This window comes from Alosa alosa, chromosome 11, assembly GCF_017589495.1.
Source record: "Alosa alosa isolate M-15738 ecotype Scorff River chromosome 11, AALO_Geno_1.1, whole genome shotgun sequence".
NCBI lineage: Eukaryota > Metazoa > Chordata > Actinopteri > Clupeiformes > Clupeidae > Alosa > Alosa alosa.
The window spans coordinates 9,259,237-9,274,233 of NC_063199.1; the positions used below are offsets into that span (position 1 = coordinate 9,259,237).

General features: G+C 41.0%; 1 long non-coding RNA gene across 1 annotated transcript; it reads left to right on the forward strand.

Moving 5' to 3' along the window:
• The first annotated feature begins 13,668 nt into the window (after positions 1-13,668).
• Positions 13,669-14,409, forward strand: LOC125303717. Its single transcript, XR_007195086.1, has 2 exons — positions 13,669-13,872; positions 14,044-14,409. It is a non-coding gene; the product is annotated as an uncharacterized LOC125303717 (long non-coding RNA).
• Positions 14,410-14,997: the final 588 nt, after the last annotated feature.

The following is a 14,997-nucleotide window of genomic DNA, read 5'->3' on the forward strand; positions in this document are numbered from 1 at the left end:
TAGCACTTAAGTTTTCAAGGTCAGAGACAGCGTAAAGGCATACATGTGAATGTTAGAAAATAAGTTGTTGTTTTCGATGGCATAAGTTAAAAAGTTAATCATAATTGTCTTTTTTACTTATGTCATCGAAGAAAATCAATTCAATCATTTGAATTGAGTCACGAAATTAAATGATAGGAGATAAAGGAGGGGCAAAGAGATACTCACAGGTGTCAGCGAATATGACATAGGCCTATTTGCGCACATTTGGCAAATGTAAGCTTCAAACCCCATTTCCTGAAAAGTTGGGATGCTGTGTAAAATTTAAATAACAACAGTATGCTATTCTTTGCAAAACATATAAACTATATATTTAACTGGGGATAGTGCAAATATAACATATCAGTTGTTGAAACAGATACATTTAATTGTTGTTGTTGTCTAATTTGATGCCAGCAACAATTTCAAAAAAAGTTGGGACATTTTTTACTACGTTTACCACTCTGTTCCATCACCTTTTTCTTTAACAACAGTGTCTAAACATTTGGGAACTGAGGAGACCAGTTGGCATTTTTAGAATTAAATTTTGTCCAATTCTTGCCTGACAGGATTTCAGCTGCTCAACAGTCTGGGGTCTTCTTAGCTGTGTTTTCCAACCCATTAAACACCAAATGTGACAGGTCCGCAGGCAGGCCATTTTAGCACTTACTTTACTACAGAGCCATACTATTGTAATATGTGCACTGCAGAATGCAGTTTGGCATTGGTTTCTTGAAATATTCAAGGCCTTCCTTGAAAAAGAGGTCTGGATGGCTGCACATGTTGCTCAAAACCTGTATATATAATTTAGCATTAACTGTGCCTTTCCAGATGAGCAAGCTGCCCATGCCATACAGTAGGCACCATTGCATCCTCATACCATCAAAGATCCTGGGTCTTTAACTGTGGATGCCCCCCCTCTTTGTCCTGGAGGATACGGAGTCCAGGAGTTTTGATTTCCAAAAACAATTTAAAATTTTGGTTCATTTGTTGGTCCATTTTTAAATTGAGCTATGGCACATATAAGGTGGAAGAATTTCTAATTTTTTGCTTAAATCATCACTATTTCAATTTTGGTTAACTTTTCTGAAAAACCTGAAAAAATACTTTAGAATTAGCATTATTTTAGAAAGGTGACGATTTGTGGATGGAGCGTCAAACTGTGTTGAAAGACACTGGCTCATGTCCATTGTTTTCTTTAGCATTACACAACTTTTAAGTTTTTATTTACATTTGTTTTTATTTACATTTTACACAGTGTCCTTATTTTTTTGGAAATGGGCTTTGTAGCCTACATGATATAAATGACTCAATATGATATGATGGTGGGACAAATGGAGAAGACTATGCTTGCTGCCATCTAGTGGATGCCACATAATACACATTGGACTTTTTCAAGTTATCTTCCAGAGACAGCAAGATATTTGAAATCATTTTGGAGAATTTCAACCACACTTGCACAGAAGCACATGCAAAACATAATTATCTAAAATTAGGGAAAAGAGTAAGAACCTATCATAAAAAGACAACAACATTTTATTCTTAAATCTTTTCACTTAAAAGTTGCAGTCCTTGATTATAACCCATTACACAATCAATTCAGTAAAGTGGCGAAGTAAACTAAACTAAACTGCATCTTACAATTATAATTAATCATTTAAAGAAAATTGTTCTATTGAAACCAAAGAGAATCATGTTGCCTGACTGAGGAGACTGGACATCTAGTGGCATTTTGAGAAACAGCAGAAACCTTACCACTGTATATGGTCATATTAAGATTTTATGCAATGTTACAACAAACACCAGGCCTGTATGTTTAGTGCCAGTAGTCCATTCACATATGAAAGACAAAAGAGAAACAGAAACAAACAGCACTCAGATAGAAGAGAGAAAGAGAGAGAGAGAGAGTCCAGTGACTCCTTTTAAAATGACCTATCCCCTTGATAGTATGCCAGGAGTTTCATTTAGTTTCATACAATATCATGGCCTGAGGTTACTCTGAAAGACAATGAGGTGAAATCACAGTCACCCCGCTATTTTGATATTAATATTTGGTATCTAGTATTCATTTTGACAGCACTAATTATTAGAACAATGTGCGAGAAGAGGTCATTTTGTATTTATGCATGCTTTGTCTGAATGCCTGTCATTATATCTCTATGTATCCCTGATGCTGCTCTGGAAAGAAGCACAGATGTGGTGTATCAATATTTCATTATCATTGTCATGAAAACTACACTTGATTATGATGAAAAACCCAATATCTTTTAAACACACTAGCTCAGTTGTATGTTAGAGCTTATCTTCACCTGAAGCTGTAATTTATTGCCAGGAGGGTCACTTGTGTCACCAGTCTGCCTTTACAGTCTAAATCATCAGAGTAGACAGCTGTATCCATACTGCCCTACATCAGACATGGACTGATTTATATACTGAGTGATTGGGGCCATCGCTGAGGTGACTGCCCAGACTTTGGGTGGTGTTTCCTACTCTTTAAAATCCTATATGAGTTCTCAGTCTGGACAGTATCACTCCAGATAAGGCTATTATATTCCCAAAAATGCTGATGATGACTTTACTTTTACAGTATTAAGTTACATGATAAGAGCGTTAAAAACCTGAAAGTGCAGTTAGTGCAGTACTAAGCATTATATTATATGATACTCTTATAGACAATTTGTATCTGTGATTCCTTATTACACATTATCACAATATTAAGGCCTAATGTATATAGTATGTTATGGATTAAATCATATAATATATTTTGACATGACATTATTCAAAAGAGGAAAGATCAGTAAACAGTTAGCTGTGAACTAATATCTACAGTGCCTATAAAAGGTATTCACCATTGGATATTTCCACTTTTGCTACTTTTATAAAAGGAATCTTGCTCAATTTAATTTGGCCTTTTTTCAATAATTTACAAAAATACCCTCTTTAATGACAAAATGAAATCAGGTTTCTACAAAGTAGTGTTAATTGATTAAAAATATGTAATGCAAAATATGTGATTGCATAAATATTCACCCCCCTTAAGTCTGCATTTAGTAGATGCATCTTTGGCCGCAATCAAAGCATGGAGCCTGCGTGGATAGGTCTCAGTTAGGCATGCACATCTTGATACTGCAACTTTACAAAATTGTTCTTTGCAAAACTGCTCAAGCTCTGTCAGGTTGTAAGGGGATCGGGTGTGAACAGTCCTTTTCAAGTCCAACCACAGATTTTCTAGGATTGAGGTCTGGGCTTTGACGCTGCCTCTCCAGAACATTCACCTTGTCTGTGGGGCAGCCGTGGCCTACTGGTTAGGGCTTCGGGCTTGTAGGGTTGCCAGTTCGATCCCCGACCCAGTAGGAAAAATGTGGGTGGGGGAAGTGGTTGAGTACTGCTCTCCCATGCCCACATCCACAGCTGATGTGCCCTTGAGCAAGGCACCTAACCCCTCACTGCTCCCTATGCGTCACTGTAGCAGGCAGCTCACTGCCCTGGATTAGTGTGTGTTTCACTAATTCATGGATTGGGATAAATACAGAGACCAAATTTCCCTCACTGGATCAAAAGAGTATATATACTTATACTTATACTGTGTAGTTTTCGCTGTATGCTTTTGCTCATTGTCTTGCTGGAAAGTAAATCTTCTCCTAAGTAGTAGTTCTCTTAAGTAGTAGTTCTCTTAGGACTGAACACCACCCTGTGTCACTGGATATTTGACTTCCTCACCAACCGTTCACAAGTGGTTAGAGTGGGGGGTCTGACATCTGACTCATTAACCATCAGCACTGGTGCTCCCCAAGGCTGTGTTTTGAGTCCACTGCTGTACAACATCTACACACATGACTGCAAAGCCAACAGTAGTCATACCTCCATCATCAAGTTTGCAGATGACACAGTGATCTTGGGCCTGATTAGTAACAACAATGAACAGTTCTACTTGGATCAGGTTGATGAGGTGGCACAGTGGTGTCAATCTAACAGCTTGACACTGAATATCAATAAAACCAAGGAAATGGTAGTGGATTACAGAAGGCAGCAGCAGAACTACAGTTACACCCCACTAATGATCAGCGGGCAACCTGTAGAGAGAGTCACAAGTTTTAAATACCTTGGTGTCCACATTACTGAAGACTTAACATGGACTGTTAACACTCAATATGTTCTGAAGAAGTCCAGACAAAGACTCTACTTCCTTCGTCAGCTAAGGAAATTCAAAGTTTCTACATCCATCATGAAGGCCTTCTACACTTCAGCGGTTGAGAGTGTTCTAACTGGTAGCATCATCACCTGGTATGGGAACTCCACAGTTAGAGATTGTAGTACTCTGCAGAGAGTAGTGCTCAGCTGAACGCATACTATAAGAACTCAACTCCCTGCTCTACAAGATATCTATTCCAGAAGAGTACTCCTAAGAGCCCAAAAGATTCTGAAGGACTCTTCTCATCCTAACAATGGATTATTCCTACCGCTGAAATCTAGAAGACGCCTATGTAGTCACAAAGCCAGAACTGAGAGACTCAGGAGAAGTTTTTATCCCCAGGCCATCCAAACTCTGAACTCACACTATACTGACTTTGCACACATTCACTCCTCAGCACTCTCAAACATTTCCCAACTCTGAACTCACACTATACTGACTTTGCACTCATTCACTCCTCAGCACTCATGACCCCCACACACACACACACCCACACACACCTACAAGACTTTTTAGCACTTTTACATCCCTCTCCCTATGCTACAGACCTTTTATTTATTTTCTTATTTCATCACACGTCAAAACACACACACACACACACACACACACACACACACACATATCTGACTTTTTCCAACTTTTTATTTCTTATTTTTGATTTCTCCTCCATCTACCCATGTCCTTGATTGCCTAGCCTTTCTGCCCCCCCCCCCCCATCCCCAACACACACACTTACATCATCACTGTCATCACTTCACATACATACAGCACTCCTCTACATACTTGCTGCACACTGCCCCCCCCCACATACACAGCACATTGTCTTCAGGATCTTCTCCAACACACATCCTCTACACACTTACAGCACACTGCCCCCACCTACCCACACACACACACTACACACACACACACACACAGTCACTGCTCCACTCCCGCCCACACACACATCTTCACTGTCATCACTCACATACATTACATACAGTACTCTGCTTGCAATAGTAAGTCCCTGACCCCCCCCAACACACACACTTACATCATCACTGTCATCACTTCACATACATACAGCACACTGCTTGCTACAGTAAGCCTCCTCTACATACTTGCTGCACACTGCCCCCCCCCCCACATACACAGCACATTGTCTTCAGGATCTTCTCCAACACACATCCTCTACACACTTACAGCACACTGCCCCCACCTACCCACCTACACACTACACACACACACACACACACAGTCACTGCTCCACTCCCCTCCCGCCCACACACACATCTTCACTGTCATCACTCACATACATTACATACAGTACTCTGCTTGCAATAGTAAGTCCCTGCCCCCCTACATACACAGCACATTATTTCATCAGGAAGCTTCTCCAACACACATCCCCAACATACTTACAGAACACTGCCCCCCCCCCAATACAAAGCACATTGTCTCATGAGGAAGCTTCTCCAACACACATATTGCACACTGCCCTCTCCCCACATACACAGCACACTATCCCATCTCCCCTGTCATCCCCCAACACACACACCAAGACCCCTGGCAGTTGGGTTAGCCCCCTTGAGCCGTGGATCTGCCCAAGGTTTCTTCCTTGGTAAGGGAGTTTTTCCTTGCCCCTGTTGCTCTTGGGTGCTCCTTGTTGGTGCCCCCACCCAATCCCAATCCTCCCCCACCTTTTTTTATGCAGCCCTTGCCACTTAATCTACTAAACCCCTCTTCTACTGCACTTTTTACCCCCCCCCCCCATTAATGCACAAATAGGCTGACACCAGACATAATTTCACTGCATTTCTTACTTCCAGTAACTATATGCATGTGACAATAAACTTCCTTGTATCCTTGTATCCTTGTATCTTACAGACTGAATCAGATTTTCCTCCAGGATTTCCATATATTTTGCTGAATTCATTTTACTTTTACCTTTACAAGCCTTCCAGGGCCTGTTGTTGAGACGTATCCCCGTCATGATGCTACCACCATCATGCTTCAAATTAGGGATGATGTGTTTTTGATGATGTGCAATGCTTGCTGTCAAAAACAGCATCTAGTCTTCTGGCCAAAAAGCTCAATTTTGGTCTCATCAGACCAACCAAACTTCTTCCATTTGACCTTGGAGTCTCCCATATGTCTTTAGTCGGGATTTAATAAGATTTATTAGAAGGGGATCATCATCATGTAAGGAAAGGGATGTTCAGTCACTTGACATTTTTTTTGTATCCATCCCCTCACTTATGCTTTTCAATAACCTTGACCAGAGAAAAGCTTTACCCAATCGCTTATTTTGCATTATTTGTAATTAATTAACATTACTCAGTAGAAATTTGCTTTCACGTTGACATTAAAGAGGGGATTGTTGTTAATTATTGTAAAAAAGGCTAATTAAATTGACAAAGATTCCATTTAGTATATATACTCTTTTGATCCCGTGAGGGACATTTGGTCTCTGCATTTATCCCAATCCGTGAATTAGTGAAACACACACAGCGTGGTGAAGCACACACTAATCCCGGCGCAGTGACCTGCCTGCGTCAACAGTGGCGCTCGGGGAGCAGTTAGGTGCCTTGCTCAAGGGCACTTCAGCGTTCCTACTGGTCGGGGTTCGAACCGGCAACCCTCCGGTTACAGGTCCGAAGTGCTAACCAGTAGGCCACGGCTGCCCCACATTTATGAAAGCCATAAAAGGGGAAATATCCAAGGTGGGGGGTGATTACTTTTTATATGCATTGTAATATCACTATTATATATTTAGTCAATTTGCAACATATCTAGTATAATTTTGTACAACTGATGCATTTGACAGGCATTTCAGATATTGAAAATCAGACAGCATATTCTGTAACTGTGCGTAATTCAACTGTATACTTTCATATTTTCACTCATATAGAATGATTAGGCGTTCATAAGTGTCGCTGTGACGAGTGAAGCACACCCCTTACTCCACTTCTGAACTCCCCCCACTCCACTGTGCTGATTGAAATGGGTTGTTCAGGCAGCTTTTCACACATGCAATTTGCAGTCTCTGATTTCTAGGCCCCTTATCAGGTACTTCCTCCCCCTCCCTCCCGTGCAATTGAAACTCTCCTAAATGTGCATCTCGTCTGTGATTTGCTGGAACAGTTTGTTATGTTTTTATGGGCTAGGTTTGCCCAGGTTGTTTTTGTTGCCGTTTTTTGGAGCCTGGGCTGTCCACAGAGATCGCGGTTTTTTTACAGTGTATTTAGGACACAGACAGCTAGGGTTTGGTTAGGTGATGTTTACAGTAAGTGGCATAAAATGTTTTAGCCTAAAAAATGTGTGGCATCGCTTAGAGCACCTTTAATAAATCTCTATATCACAAGCAGTCACACGTTGGTGGAGAAGCTTCAGTCTCACGGCGGGCAGCTGAGGACAGCTCCTCCTCCACCCTCCTCCACCCTGCTCCCTCCCTGCTCCACCCAGCTCCACCCTGGCAGCCCCACACGGCAGGTACTAAAGCTGTGTTTTATACAAGGATGCAGTTGTGTTGTGCAGTTAGTGTATATTCATGCCATCAGTATATATATATGTATAATGAACTTGTAGAGGGTGACACCTGCCCTTATCAATTGAACATAACACTTGCAGAAGATGATAATGTGTTTTAACACCAGTGGTAGTTCTGTGTTCTTAATATCAGCACAGAAGGGATTTGGACCAGGCTGGCCAATAAAACAGCCACTATGTTGAATCACAGACCTGCCTGACATTTTAATTTACAACACTGGGTGCATCACATGCCCCCTCTGGGCTGTTTGGCACAGTCATCTGTATCCCTCATCTTCAAAGGTATCAGATGTTGGGCACTTGGTTGCCTGCTCAAGGCTTGCAAGCCAGAAGGTCTGATTGGCAGAGGAAGCCACTAATTGCGAAGGAACAAGAGATTTCCTGCTGCAGCGTTGGTGGGCGCAGCCTGTCTGGTTGAAAGACAGGAGAGGAAGAGCTTTATTGCGTCTATCCAGGACACTGGAAGGAAGGAGGTCAAGGTGAACACATGTGAAATTAGGCACTAGTTTTCATTGACCCTGGAGGACCCTCCTGAACAATGTGGTCCCAGAAAGAACAATCTGTCCCCAGTGAGGGCTCCACCTTTGATTATATAATTAGGAAACAAGCCTTTCCATTTGATTCAATGACCAATGTGTGATGGTGCAAATCTTCCCTTCATTCCTGTGGTCATATCAATTATGATCCAACATTTTCTCAGTTAGATGGCTGTAATATTTCCTCCGATATAAAATGCCACTGGCGGTCTGTTTTGTGCTCCATACAAAACATTTTCCCTGGATGATCACATCAAACATCAGCTGATCTTTTCACATAGTAAGCACTTTTCAGGCATTCTTGAATGTTGCCATTATTTGTACGCACAAGCTTATACAACAGCCTGAAAATCAGCAACACCACAAATGCATTTTGAAACACCATGGCATGATAGCATGCCATACATACAGACAGACATCAAACAGCAACAATGATTCAGGTACAATCTGAAGCCTTCAGAATTAGGGCTATAGATTTGCATGCAACCCAGACGTTTTCCATATTTCACTCAAGTGTGTGTGGACTTTATAGTGGCCTTTCTGCCTCTCACTGCTGCTCGGGGCTGTTCAGGGGGAGTGTGCATGGCCTCACCGACAGAGGGTTACGTGCCATGTCTTCCTGAAGTGGGTGTAACTTCCTTTTCACGAATGTGCTGAACATTTTCAAGAGGGTTTATACACACACACACACACACACACACACTCACACACATGCACACGCACACGCACACGCACAAACACACACACACACACAGAGAGACATACTCACACAAATCATGGACTTGCGTGCGTGAGGTGAAGAGATTTCTGTACAGAGTCAGAAAATGATATGACAAGGCTGAAGGTTCTCACGCAAAGCTAGCCTTCCAATCTCTGATGGCATGCCGTGAGTTCCTGCGTCAGAGAAGATGGTGATTTTTGAAGTTTGGGATCTTAAAATTATAGATAGATAGATAGATAGATACTTTATTGATCCCCAGGGGAAATTCAAAAAAATGTGTATCAATGGGTTTCTTCAAAAACACTAATTTGTTCACACTTCTGTGTGTTTTGTCTTTTATTCACAGCATACAATGCATTGAATTTCCAAATCTGGCTAAAGAAAAGTTGGATTTGATTCCCTCTCTATCTTTACCACTGGAAAGTTGGCTGCAAGAACATGCAAGAACAGCTGAATATGCACTATTATCTCACTGTCCAACAGACATGGAAAACCTTAAGACAGTGACGTTACCATACATGTGGCAAGCCATTTTAACATTTAATCAAACACAGTCCTAATTACATTTCCGATATCCATAATACAGCAGGAAACTCTCAAGGCCCTATAGGCCTAAGATATTATAAAATATTTTTCGATAACTTTATTTAAAATTAAAGTGTCATCAGCCCTAATTTTATTTTGACCATCAACATTGTTTCAATAAATGTTTCAGAGTAAATAAACCCTTAAAACCTATCTATTAAGTTTGCGGTGGAATGTGAAGGGTGAAGGGAATGTGAATCAGAATTTTACCAGCCTCTGCAGTTGCTGGAAAGAAAGTTGATGATTGGTGGTCCTGTTATAGGGCGAAGCAATAATGTTTCAGTGAGAGACTAATTTAAATTTTCAACAATCATATCTCCCCTCTAAATGGCTGGGCTTTATTATCATCAGGTTTTTGACAAGTTCCATATTGACTCTGAGACTAGCAGAAACAAACTAGCTAGCTTAGCCTGCAAGTTCAGGATTTACCATCAGCTAGTGAGGAGACATTGCAAAGGGATTATCTATGCCATATTCTAGATTATCTTTTATTGCAAAGTTGGAGTTTTAACATCATGTCAAACAGAATATGCATGCTATTTGTTCACTTACTTGGAACTTGCGTATTACGATGTTTGACATAGCATGTGAAGGCTGCATTAAACCACAACATTAATCAGTTCCGTAAGCCATTGTTGTGTTTTATTAGTGCACTATGTACAGTAGTTTGCCAAAAAAAAAAAAAGTTTTTATTTATAAAATAGTTTTAATTTTATAATGACATATGGACTAGTTGAGGGTACTAGTGTTAGCTATATAAAAATATGAATAGAGCATTTGGATCCCACAACAGACACAACTGGAATTGGAGACCAGCTCTATTCAGTGAAAGCTTAGACCGCGTGGAGAACTGGAACACTCCCTTTTGCTGTTGATGCGACAGGAAATCATTCACTGCTTTATTTTTTTTTTTGTTAACCCAGTTTTATCTTAGAAAGAACCACAATGAACGGATACTGTATGGATAATATCATGCTTTTTATTCACTCAAATTCAACAAGCTATTGTTACTATTACCACTGCTACTATATGTGTTTGAATTGTTATATGTCACTGCAGGAGACAGTCTGAACACAAAGGCAAAGCATATTAGCAAGTGTATAATCGTTGAGTTTAGAATTAGGATGGTTAATTAGGTTTGTATAGGTACATGGTAGGTGTATAAGTACATAGGCACATGTATATATGAAAGATGTGTATATTATACAGCAAATATCTAGCCCCAGATGCCAGATCTGAAGTGCCTCCACGTCTGAAAATAAACTTCAAGGTGTGTAGAAACACTGAACAAAATGTCATGCTTTAGTCATAAAATGCACAATACTTCTCATTACGTGAGCTTAACCGCTCCACTAATAGGACAACTATTGACTGTTAACAATGAGAAGTAGCAATGCCCCACCACACCTTTGAGCACCCCAGCTGGGAGTTCCATTTACTCCACTGCATTTTTTCACCTGTGAGGACCATGCAGACACAGACAGAAAAGGTACCAAACAAAGAGAGTAGTGAGATGAGATAGAGTAAAATCATACCATACCATACCATAACTGTACTGTAACTGTACATGCTCCACCTCTGTCACACTGTTCTCTGTCTTCCTGGGTGTGCTGGGCATGTCATTGTAATTGATATGCGATACCTAAATCAATCAAGGGGGCGCACAAAACTGTCCTGGGGGCCGGGAGTTTGAGACTACTGCTTTAAGGCATGGTGTCATAATAGTGCCTGCACTTACCCAGAATTGAGATTGGGAACTACCAGGGAGCTGGCAGTGACCGCAAACATGATCAACAAGGTGGACATCTGGATGGGCTCTCCTATGTTCAAAATCAGAATATTTTATTGGCATTGAACTAAGAGAAAGTGAGATTTGCTTATGTTCACAAACACAGACACACACACACAAACACACACACACACACACACACACACACACACACACACACACACACACACACACACACACACACACAGACACACATACTAGCAATATATGGATACACTCTCACGTAACACGCACATAATGCACAGACCCACACATCTCTACAAACACGTAGGTACCTCTGCTTTTGGTCCATGAGTGGGACACACCTGGTCCAACCCTGTTAAATTTCGGATGTATATTGTTTTGCTCTACCAAACCTTAAGTACTGGCACCAGAAAACTCCAGTGTCATTTGTGGTTAGGTTGCTAATTGTGGCAATCAGATTGGAGAAAAGGCCTGTAACCTTAACCCTATTGTCGAAGGGTAGTCTGGGAGTGCACTTCATCCCTGGAGTGAGATAGAACACATCCCTGATGTGATAGGTGTGATAAAGGTACATTCATCCTTGATTTTGTAGATCAGTGGAGCATGCAATCTCAATCTGCTCCCCATCCCTTCTGAATTCAACAATATCTGCATTCAGACCTTTTGAAGAGATTGACATGGGAAAGCTATGATCATTCAACTAAGTCAATTGCTTAAACACATCTGTCGTACAATCCAATTACTGAGTCCCTCAAACTGATGCACTGTTAAAATTGCTCTTAAATCTTTGCATAGTTCAGTGGAGTAGGCTAATCTTCTGAACCAGGCAGGACTAATCTTGTGAACCAGCAGTTGGACTCAATCCATTTTTAAGAGAAAATGTTACCAAAAAACTACCATACCTGTGACTGAGCAGACCAACAGAGAGAGGTGCAGCAGGATGTGATAGCACTCCATCATTTAATCTTTGGGTTCTCGGAGACTCACAAGGTCAAGGTTCACAAGGGAAGCACTGATACATGCATGAAGGGGATAAACCTATGCACAGCTTCTTATACAATGCAGAAAAGCAGAAGTGCTCCTTGTAGGATTTATTTTGGGCTGTCTCACTGTATTAACTAGTATTAACAATTAGCTGTAGATACATGATTAGATGAGTGACTATTACATTTTGATTTGATCTCTTGATTGATTCATATTGCAAAGGGATAATTCAGTTTGGTCATGTTGTATTGATTATGTGTACGCTTTCAGAAGCATGAGTGGACATGTGATAGTAAATTGAGACATGGAAATATAGATTTCAAGCTAATGTGGACTTGCATAATGTAGCTAGCTACTTCTGATAGGGGTCCACCAGCAGTCATTCGAGTGGTCTGTATGACACTGGGAGGTGCCTTCAGTGTGGTGTGCACCACTAGATTCCATAGATCCTGACCTCTGGGAACACCATGCCCTTCTTTTACAGCTGTATCCCAATAATATCTTTTAAGAATTACATCTGCTGGATGCAAATAGGAATAGCAAAAGAGTATTTGGGGTATAAAACATCTTGATATTATTAATCCATTTCTCCCTCACATTGAAGGAGGAAAGATAATATGGGCTTAAATTGGCTTTCTTTTGCATTGGGAACCACTTTTTTTGCAGAACCAAAAGTTGCTTAATCAAGCCAACTGTCCTTATTTATCGCCACTCGTGATGACTCTTGTCCAGTCAGAAATCAATAAGCAGTTTGACTGGAACTAACTGTTGTACTCTTTAACTTTCCTCATCATGTTTCGGTTCCCTGTGCCAGGGAATGAGGATTGCACACTTCCCTCAAACCACTTCCATATTTCACTAACTTTTTGAGAGAGGTCCATACCCGTATGTACCCGAGCTCAGTGGTGGGTGTATGACACATAATCAACTGTTATGTCTTGAGGGTCTTAACAATAGCTGGCACTCAAAAACTGATAGGTTGGTAAGATAAGAGGAGGGTGGGAGAGAAGACAAGAAAGAGAATGTGTGTGTGTGTGTGTGTATGTGTGTGTGTGTGTGTGTGTGTGTGTGTGTGTGTTCGTGTCTGTGTGTGTCTGTGTGTGTGTGTGTGTGTGTGTGTGTGTGTGTGTTTGAAGGAGGTGGTCTTAGTTTGTGTGTGTGTGTGTGTGTGTGTTCGTGTCTGTGTGTGTCTGTGTGTGTGTGTGTGTGTGTGTGTGTTTGAAGGGGGTGGTCTTAGTGTGTGTGTGTGTTCGTGTCTGTGTGTGTGTGTGTGTGTGTGTATGTGTGTGAACGCCCTAGCAAGTATCAACAATCACCCCCATTCAATTTATCTACCCTCGAGGGACTGGCAGTACAAGTAGTCTCTCCTTCACCGTGTGGAAGATGGAGAACAATAGGTAAAGTGCTGGGGAGGAAGGCATTGTGTAAATGGGACCACAAGGGAGAACATCAGCAAACTGGCGTTTGAGGTGCACTTGCTCCCACATACAGATCCCAGCCATGGAAGGATCTGGATTATAACTCTGGACTCTGATTCAGCCTCAGAATTTGTGATGTAAGTATTCTACAACTTAATCTTATTTCTTAATTATTGATCTTTTAATGCAAGTCGAGTCACACAACACATGGCATCAATAATCACCCTGGGGAATTTGAATAGGGCAAGCAAAGGTATTGAGAGAGGGACACAAGAATTGTTGTGACTGGTTTACTTTTTTCTGCACAGAGGAGAGGGCTCTTGCTTCTGGAGTTCGACAAAAGGGCCTGGTGGATGGTCCACAAACATCAGCTTTCAATGTCATACTCTCTGTGTGAGCAAACTGTATGAGTCAGTTATTAAACTAGCCATCTGTTGTATTGTATTCTATTTTGACTTGTAAATCAGTCAATCATGTCATAGCATTTTGTATTGTTTCAACTGTGACTTTAGGAACCATTCAGTCATATCCTGTAATGTGAAAACACATTTTTGTGACCATTTATGGCAAAGTTAGCTTACTGTTCACTGAATACTTGATATTTTCCTATATTTAAATATACAGTACTGTATATAAATCAAAATAAAGTTATTAAAGGAGGACAGTGAATTACAGACAATTTAATTGTTTTCTTTTGACATGTACCGGTATCTTATCAAGACTTAAATAGCCTCTGCTGTGTTTATGGGGGTGCATGTGTGTCAAAGCTAGCATGGTTCTTGTCTTCTCGAATAGGTTTGTTTGCTCAAGTGCACTCAGAGTGCTTTGTCTCTAGTAGCTGCCTGTTTCCTTCCTCCTGATTGAGATGGGGTACTCTGCGGGGAACAGGCGAAGAACATGACCTGCAGGCAGAGTTGTGCGTGAAACCTTGGCAAGATTGTGGTGGGGAGCCTTTACCCAGTAAGCCCGAGGCTCGAGAGAGGGAAGGAAGGGATCAAAAAAATAACGAATGAAACGCAAGACAGATTGCTGGAAAGTCAGGTCCAGATAACCTCTTACTCGACTAAGTGTGAACACTGAGTGGCAGCATGACCCTCTGTCAGCTGAATAAATATGACAGAATATTACAGAATTTCATGACTGTATATGGAGTATCTCAATATTGCAGTTTGATTGACAGTAGATTAATAGCATCCGTATAGTCACATTAATCAACTATAGGTCTTGTATATAGTATATGGATGTGATAAAGCAACTGTGGA